We start from the raw sequence: 8,927 nt of genomic DNA, 5'->3' as shown, positions 1-8,927 counted from the left end.
TTTGTGACCATACTCAAATATTTCTGTGAGCATCCTGATTACCAGTGTTTTGAACTCTGCATCTGACAGGTTGGCTATCTCTTCGTTGCTTAGTTGTATTTCTTTCTGGAGCTTTGATCTGTTCTTTCACTTGGGACATTTTTTTTCTTGGCATTACTGTTATGTAGTAAGAGGCAGAGCCTTATGTGTTCACAAAGGCAGGGCAACCCATGTGGCTGGGTTATGGTGATGTATGTGGGGGAGGAGTAGAAGAGGGAACAGCACCGCTTGCTCTAATCTCTGCCAGTTTTCTGTCACTTCCCTGGCTACCCACAATCAAATTGGGCCATTCTCGTGCTAGTTCCCAGGTGGGTGGGTTTGTGTACATTCTAGTACCTTGGAGGTATACATAGATACACTTTGCTTCCTCACACAATCAAAGGGAGGATAACAACAAAGTTAAAAACAAAGAAAAACAACAACTAGAACTGCCAGAAAATCAAACTGTATGGAAGTCCAACCAAGGAACTTCCAAGGATTAAAGAAGAAACATTCATCCAGACTGGTAAGAGGGGCAGAAATGGGCAGCTGGGGCAGAGAGGATGTGCAGCAAGGTGGCAGCTGGTGAACCAGGCAGGTGAGGTGGCAGCTAGTGATCCCACTTTTGTATACGGATAAACCGGGAGAAACAACTAAAGATGGAGACACACCGTGAAGCCCAAGTTTCCTGCACAGAAAAGAGAGCCTCAAAACCTCTGGCTATAAAAACCTTTGGGGGTTGTGACAGCAGAAGAAAGTCCCAGCCTCACACGTGTATTTGTAGGAGAGATTCACAGGGTCCTAGAATGTACACAAACCCACCCACCTGGAAATCAGCCCCAAAAGGGCCCAGTTTGCTTGTGGGTAGTGGAAGAAGTGACTAAAAGCTAGACAAGAGCCTAATAAGCAGTATTGTTCTCTCTCTGACCCATCCCCAACACATAGCACCACAATGCACCAAAGTGGGTTGGTACACCCTGGAGAATACTGAGGGTTCCATCCCTTGCAACATAACAGGTGCACCCATATGAAGAAATATGGCCCAAATGAAAGAACAGACCAAAATTCCAGAAAAACAAGTAAGAGATGAAGTGATAGCCAGCCTATCAGATGCAGAGTTCAAAACACTGATAATCAGGATGCTCACAGAAATAGTTGAGTATGGTCACAAAATAGAGGAAAAAATGAAGGCTATGAAAAGTAAAATAAACAAAAATGTACAGGGAACCAACAGTGATGGGAAGGAAGCCAGGATTCAAATCCATGGTTTGGAGCAGAAGGAAGAAAGAAACATTCAACCAGGACAGAATGAAGAAACAAGAATTCAAAGAAATGAGGAGAGGCTTAGGAACCTCAGGGATAACTTTAAACATTTCAACATTGGAATTGTAAGGGTGCCAGAAGGAGAACAACAAGAGTGAGAAATTGAAAACTTATTTTTTAGCACAATGAAGGAGAACTTCCCCAATCTGGCAAAGGAAATAGACTTGCAGGAAGTCCAGGAAGCTCACAGAGTGTCAAAGAATTTGGACCTAAGCAGGACCATACCAAGGCACAGCATAATTACATTACCCAAGATTAAAATGAAGGAGAGAATCCTAGAAGCAGCAAGAGATAAGGGGACAGTTCTCTACAAAGGAGTTCCCATAAGATTATCAGCTGATTTCTCAAAAGAAACTTTATAGGCAAGAAGGGGCTGGAAAGAAGTATTCAAAGTTATGAAAGGCAAGGACCTACATCCAACATAACTCTATCCAGCAAAGCTTTCATTTAGAATGGAAAGGCAGATAAAGTGCTTCCCAGGTAAGGTCAAGTTAAAGGAGTTCATCATCACCAAGCCCTTATTATATGAAATGTTAAAGGGACTCATCTAAGAAAAAGAAGATCAAAACTATGAAGAGTAAAATGACAACAAACTCACAACTATCAATAACTGAACCTAGAAAAAAACAAACTAAGCAAACAACTAGAACAGGAACAGAGTCACAGAAATAGAGATCACATGGAGTGTTATCAGCAGGGAGGAGAGGGGAGAGAGTGCAGGGAAGATTACAGGGAATAAGAAGCATAAATGGTAGGTACAAGATAGGGAGAGGTTAAGAATAGTATAGGAAATGGAGAAGCCAAAGAATTTATATGTATGACCTGTGGATATGACCTAAGGTGGAGGAATGCTGGTAGGAGGCGTGGTTCAGGGTGTGGGGGAATAAAGGGGAGAAACATAGGACAACTTTAATACCATAATCAACAAAATATACTTTAAAAAATAAAAAAGTTTTCATGTTCATGCTGCCAGAAAAGACCCTCAGAATCTGCTTCATCCATGCCCTGTGGAGGGTAAATGATTAAATCTACCAGTGTGGATAGGCTTGTATTTCATATTGATGACTTATTAATCACTTGACCTTTCCCACAGTACACTTAACATAGTAAATTATACTCCTTTCTACTGAGGCCTGGGTGACTTACATGACTCTTTGCAACTTAGCCAGAACTGGGCTCAGTATAAGTCAACCACCAGACACATTGCAGCTGACTGTGCAGTTTTACCATCAAGTGCAGTAGTTTAGTGGCAGCCTAGAAAGAAAGTACCAGGAGTACTTTCTGTTCTCCTGGGATGGGATGGGAGTAAAAGACAGAGAACTGTACTTGAACAACAATTAAAATTAAAAAAAAAAGAAAGCACCAGGAAATACAGGAAAGGACATTAAGGAGGAAGAACCAATTTCATTTCTCATTCTACCTTCAAAATCTCTCATAGCTAAGAAAGAAGGAAAATTTCTAAATACTGTGAAATTTTAATTCGTTTTTTTCTACACAAAAGATAGCTAGTAGAACTACTTTCAATTAGTAGAAATAAATCCAATGCTTTTTTTTCTGTCCGTGCTTTTGATAGTTCTTCAGCTCAGATACTGCTGACTCTCCTCTCCTGTGTGAAAATTGTATTTCTTCTGTTATGCTGTTTCTTCCCAAGAAGCCAAGCACTTTAGCTGTTTCTGTTGGCACCTCAATCTCTTCCTAATTATGATTGACTTTCTAATCCAATTCAAGAAACATATAATCATTTGTTTATTTAACAAACATATAGAGAGTATTTACTATGTTCCAGACACTTTCTAGGTTCAAGAGTTGAAGAGAAAGTCTATAAGTAAAACAAATAAAAGAGAATTCCAGGAAGTGATAAGGGTTATGAAGCCATTCATTCATTTATTCATTCATTAATCACTCAATAAGTGCCTTTTAAATACCTACTACACACCAGACATTGTTATAGGTGCTAAGAATTCTCTTTTATGGACCTGAATCATGGCTCTCCATGGTGAGCAGTATGGGGAAAGTAATTAAAGGCAGGAGCTCAATGAGTAAAGCGAGGCAACATCTAAATATGGGTTGATGGGGCAGTGGATTGGAGGCAGAGACTGAAGAGTGAAAGAGAAAGGGAGAAACTGAAATAAATTTTGAAAGAAAATTGACAAGATCTGATGACTAGTGAAACATGGAGAAAGTAGAGTGCTGAGAAAAAGCCAGTGCCTGTATTTAGGTGACTAAGGAAACAGCGACCTTTCCCACCATTCATTTTGTCTTTCTCCTGCCAAAATTGTCCTGCTTTTCCTTTGAGTGCTCTTCCTACCTCTCCGTTCTCAGTTAGGAGATTGATTCCCATCCCGCTTGATGGTGGGACCTGATTGGTTAAATTATTCAGCGACTCTCAGTCCCTGACTACAGTGGTTGGTCCATGGATGCTCATGTGCATTAATACAAAGCCAATGAGAGAGAGTGAGTGAATCTTAGAACATGAGCAAGACTAGTGGATAAGACTCCTCTTTCCCTGGATGTTGATATACAAGAAGGTTAAGTCTGGAACCGTGGCAATTGTTTTGCTACTTCAAGGGGAGAGCATTGAGGTCAGTGTTTGGGGAGGGGGAGACTTTGTAGAAGAACCTAAGGATGATGCCAGTACCACAGGATGCACAATAATGAAGGTGGGAGAAAGTGGATCTTCAGTGACATCATTTGAGTCCAACTTTTCAGTTATGTGAGCCAAAGATTCTCTATTGTTTAAGCTGGTTTGAGTTTTCTGTCACTTGCTACCAAAGGAATCCTGACTATTGAAGTTCCCATTAGCACACAGTGCAGTGTTGAGTCTCTAAGACGCCAATGAGTACTTGATATCTTAAGTGGCTCAATGAATGGATATCTTTTGATTAACTTTTGAGTTACACATTCAGTGTATACAGGCACTGTACTCTATCCAAAGGCAATTTTGTTTCTTTCAGACATAAGTTCTAGTGACTTGTTTATTGATATTAAATGAAGAAGGGTACAATGAATCTTTAGACAGAGGTTTACAGAAGGAACCATATTTGTATTCAGACCCTCCTCTGTTGCCTGAAGTGTTCTTTTGCATTTGTTATGGTTTCCGCACCTTAGTGATGAAGTCAGCCCTGGCTTCTTTTTTTCAGTAAGGTTATTCAGTGGCTAGTGTTAAGGAAGCGGTCTTAATTTGTAGGTGTACAAGACTCACTTAAGGAGTTTATAAAAATACAGATCCCTACAACATGCTCCAGAGAATTCAGATTCAGTAAGTCTTGAGTAAGGCCCAAGAATCAATAGTTTTTAACATTTTTTCATATACTCCCAGGTGATATAGATGTGGCTGTCACTTTGAGAGTCACCATTGTCTTAGGTTACAGTCACCAAAGCAGATCCTAAATATGAGCAAATGATTAGTTAAGAAAGTACACCCAGGAGAAACCTGTTGGGAATGAGACAAGTAGGAAATGGAAGGGGAGGAAACTAGGCAAAGTCCTGAGGAGGGTAGCTGCAGCCTGATCCCACAGGGAAACTCAGGCTGTAAGTGGTTACCTCTGAGTTGTCCCCTCTCCTCTGGGGAAGGGAACTGGGCTTTCACATTTCTGCATTAACAGCCAGATGATTCCAATAGCTTTTGGGAAGTCCTCTGAAATGACAGGCAGGGACTTTGGAAGCAAAGGCACACTGAAGCTGGGGGAGGGGCACACAGAAAAAGTAAGAGGGATTGGAGGGATTTTGGGTGGAGCACCTACAGTGTCAGCTCAAACCTTTTAAGAGATTTCATTTTTAGTACAGGTGTCTGCATTTTAAAAATAACTAAGGGAGAGAAGAGTGTGCACCAAGTGCAAAGGGGAGAGTTACTTAAAAGTACCAAGTGCAAAGGGGAGAGTTACTTAAAAGTAGGATTCTGTCCATGATGGAGCTTTGTGGATCTTAATCTACAAATAAGACTAGTGCCACTGAAATCTACATTCTTTTAATAGGTGAACTCTTTGAGATGATTGGTTGCCTTTTTGTTTTGTTGATGGTTTCTTTTGCTGTGCAGAAGTTATTTACTTTGATATAGTCTTATTAATTTACTTTTTAAAAGATTTTATTTATTTACCTTTAGAGGAGAAGGGATGGAGAGAGGGAGAGAATATCAATGTACGGTTGCCTCTCTTGGGTCCCCTGCTGGGAACCAACCTGCAACCCAGGCATGTGCCCTGACTGGGACTCAAACCTGGATCCTCTGGTTCGCAGGCCCGCACTCAATCCACTGAGCTACACCAGCCAGGGTTACTTTTGCTTTTAAAAACTCATAGACACAGGGTTCCCTTGCCTCCACAACCTCATCAGCACTTATTGTTTGTTGATTTGTTGCAGACTGGTGCAGCCACTGTTGGAAAACAGTATGAAATTTCCTCAGAAAACTAAAAATGGAACTGCCTTTTAACTTGACAATTCCACTGCTGAGACTATACCCTAAGAATTCTAAAACACTAATTCAAAGAAACCTATGCACCCCAATGTTCATAGCAGCACAGTTTATAATAGTCAAGTGCTGGAAGCAACCTAAGTGTCCATCGGTAAATGAGTGGATATAAAATTGTGGTACATTTACACAATGGAGTACTACGAAACAGAAAGAAAGGAGCACCTACCCTTCACACACCATGGATGGAACTGGAGAGCATTATGATAAGCGAAATAAGCCAGGTGGTGAATGACAAATATCATATGATCTCACCTTTAACTAGAACCTAATCAACAAAACAAACAAGCAAGCAAAAAAGAACCAGAGACCTAGAAATAAAGAAGAAACTGACCATAACCAGAGGGGAGGTGATGGGGATAACGGAAGCGGGGGGGGCGGGGGGAGAAGGGGGAGAGTAGTCAAGAAACATGTATAAAGGACCCATGGACAAAGACAATGTGGGGGAGGATTGAATGTGGGAGGTGGGCATGGTTAGGTCAGGGAGAGAGTAATGAGAAAAAATGAGGACAACTGTAATGAAACAACAACAACAAAAACCCTCTTAGACACAGAGAACAGTATGGTGCTTACCAGAGGAAAAAGGGGATGGGGGAGGTAAAAAAGGGTAAAAGGGGTCAAATATATGGTGACAGAAGGAAATTCCATGTTGGGTGGTGGTGAACACACAATGCAATATACAGATAATGTATCATAGAATTGTGTACTTGAAATCTGTCTAATTTTATTAATCTATGTCACCCCAATAAATTTAATACGTTTTTTAAAAACTTGGAAAGGACAGAGATCATGCCTGCCTTATTTGTAGCTGCAGCCTCAGTGGCTATCATAGATATTAATTGAATGAATATAAAATAAATGATTTGCAACATGATATTGGAGTATAAATCTAGTATCTGTGACTTTTTCTGGAGTGATTGATGGTGTCTTTCATTTCGTCTTAGAGCACTCTGCTTATACCAACAGGAATAACTTTGTTCCAATTTAAGACAATGTCATTCTTAATTTTATTCAGTGATTCAGCAATAATTTATATGCTTAAACAATCATAGGTACAGGATAAGGCTCAAACCTGGATTGCCTAAATTAACCCTCCAGGCTAACCTCTGTACTGTATTCATGCTAATATTTCTCTAGAGTGTATTTTCCTCCTTTATATTTGTGTCATTTTGAAACTACATGAGAGCCCAATGACCTGAGAATCTCTAATGCAATTGTAAGAGAGTCCAATACTTCAAAGTCACTGAAGATTTTCACTGACACCTGAGAATCAAATTTGTTTAGCATAAACCCCATTCTTGTGTGTTTTAGATGGTTCTAAATTTTTAAAAGGACTATCAATTATATACTTAAGGTATATTTACATTATGATAAAGATATAGAATTATTTCATTGATAATTTTCCTAGTATTGGAAATACTGTTGATTGGCTGTCCAAGCCCATTCTCCACCTGCTTCTCCCTTGCCCATCTTCGAAGAAGAGGCAGGAAAAGTGAGCTACCCATGTTCCCAGCTTCCCTTGCAGGTGAGGGTTGCCATGTGACTCTGTTCTGGCAGCGAGATGGAAAAGGATATTTTCTTTCCCTAATAAGAGATGATAGAGGAAGTGAAACAGCCTTGCCTGTCTTGTCTTCCTGATTCTTGCCTTTGAATGTAGTTTGATTCTGGAAATTGTGACAACCATCTCATAGTGAAGAAGCAACAAGCCCGAGAATGAGAAGATAACATATCAAGTACAGCAGAGTGGAAATAAAAAACCTAGGTCACAGAAGCATTGATGAGTAGCTGATCCAATGTTAGTAACCATCTACGTCCAGACTCCTTACTCTATACAAAAGATAAACCCCCTAATTTGTTTAAACCACTGTTATTGAATATTCAGTTATTAACATCTGAAAAAAATCTAACTGATGCACCCAGTTACTTTAACATTTTCTTCATGGAAACTCAAACAGAACTAAATTATTGACACCTGATCACTTATTCCTATGCTTATTTATAGAAGAGTATTAAATTTTTGAAAAAAACCCAGAGAATAATTATCTTTATTTAAAAGTTTTGGTCATTTTAATTGTAGAAGAAGAGAGGGGCCACCTCTAGTCACAATGCATGGTACAAGTTTGGAGGGATAGGTATTAGGATAACTTTTTTATGACTAAATACCACACTGGGAGCTGGGAGGTGTAGGTTCAGATTAAGATGTTCAGCTAAATATGTGACCATGAACATATAGTCATTTCTGAACTTATTTTCTCATCTGTGGTATAATTTCTAGGATGCTTTCTTTGAAAATAACAGAAAATGCAACTTAAAATGGCTTGAACAATAAGGAAATTTATTTCCTCATATGATGGGAAAGTGTAGAAAGTCAGCTAAATAGGGATTGATGATGTCATTGAAGACATCTCCACCCTGCTGCTCCTCGGTTCCATCTTCATCTTAGGTCTGAGTACCCTTGAGGCTGCAAGATGTCTAATGACAGCAATTGAGGCTATATACACCTTTTTATTCAAGGTCAGTGCTATGGTTGGGGGTTGAGGGAGTGGGGAGAAAGATTTCCAATTCGAAGGAGTAAAATCCTGAGTTTTGTGCTGATTGGAAGACCTTGAACTACTCAAGGCCAGTGACCAAGGCATGCCAAGAGCTGGTTGTTAGGCCAACTATTGTGGCAAGGAGGGGTACATTTATTAGTTAATTAATCAGGGCCCACCTCTACAGGTGAGATGGTTACAATCCCACCCTAAACCCAAAGTTGCTACCTCATAGTGGAAGGGGTAGAATGGCTCTTGGGAGAGCAACCACCACATTCTCCACATCTGTAAACGACTGATTTGGACTAGCTGATCTCTAAGGCTTTTTCCAGGTGATGATTCCATGAGCAGGGTGCAAACCTATCTTTGCAGTTGTTCTTTGTATTCAACTCCACTTTCTTTTAAAATTGTCTATTTCTACCTCTGAACATAGCCTCTGTGGAAAGTAACTCCAAAATGAAGTTGACAAACCTTGCAAAGCTCAGACTGGAGCTGGGGAGAGAAAGTGAAGGTAACAAGGTGAATTGTGAGGGTCACTGTGTACACTTCGGGGCAGAATGGAATGATGCCTTATTCATTAGGCACCAGGC

The sequence above is a fragment of the Sturnira hondurensis genome, unplaced genomic scaffold (assembly GCF_014824575.4).
Source record: "Sturnira hondurensis isolate 20B ecotype Veracruz unplaced genomic scaffold, ASM1482457v3 Scaffold0022237, whole genome shotgun sequence".
In the NCBI taxonomy this organism is placed as follows: domain Eukaryota; kingdom Metazoa; phylum Chordata; class Mammalia; order Chiroptera; family Phyllostomidae; genus Sturnira; species Sturnira hondurensis.
This window is presented reverse-complemented; position numbering follows the sequence as displayed.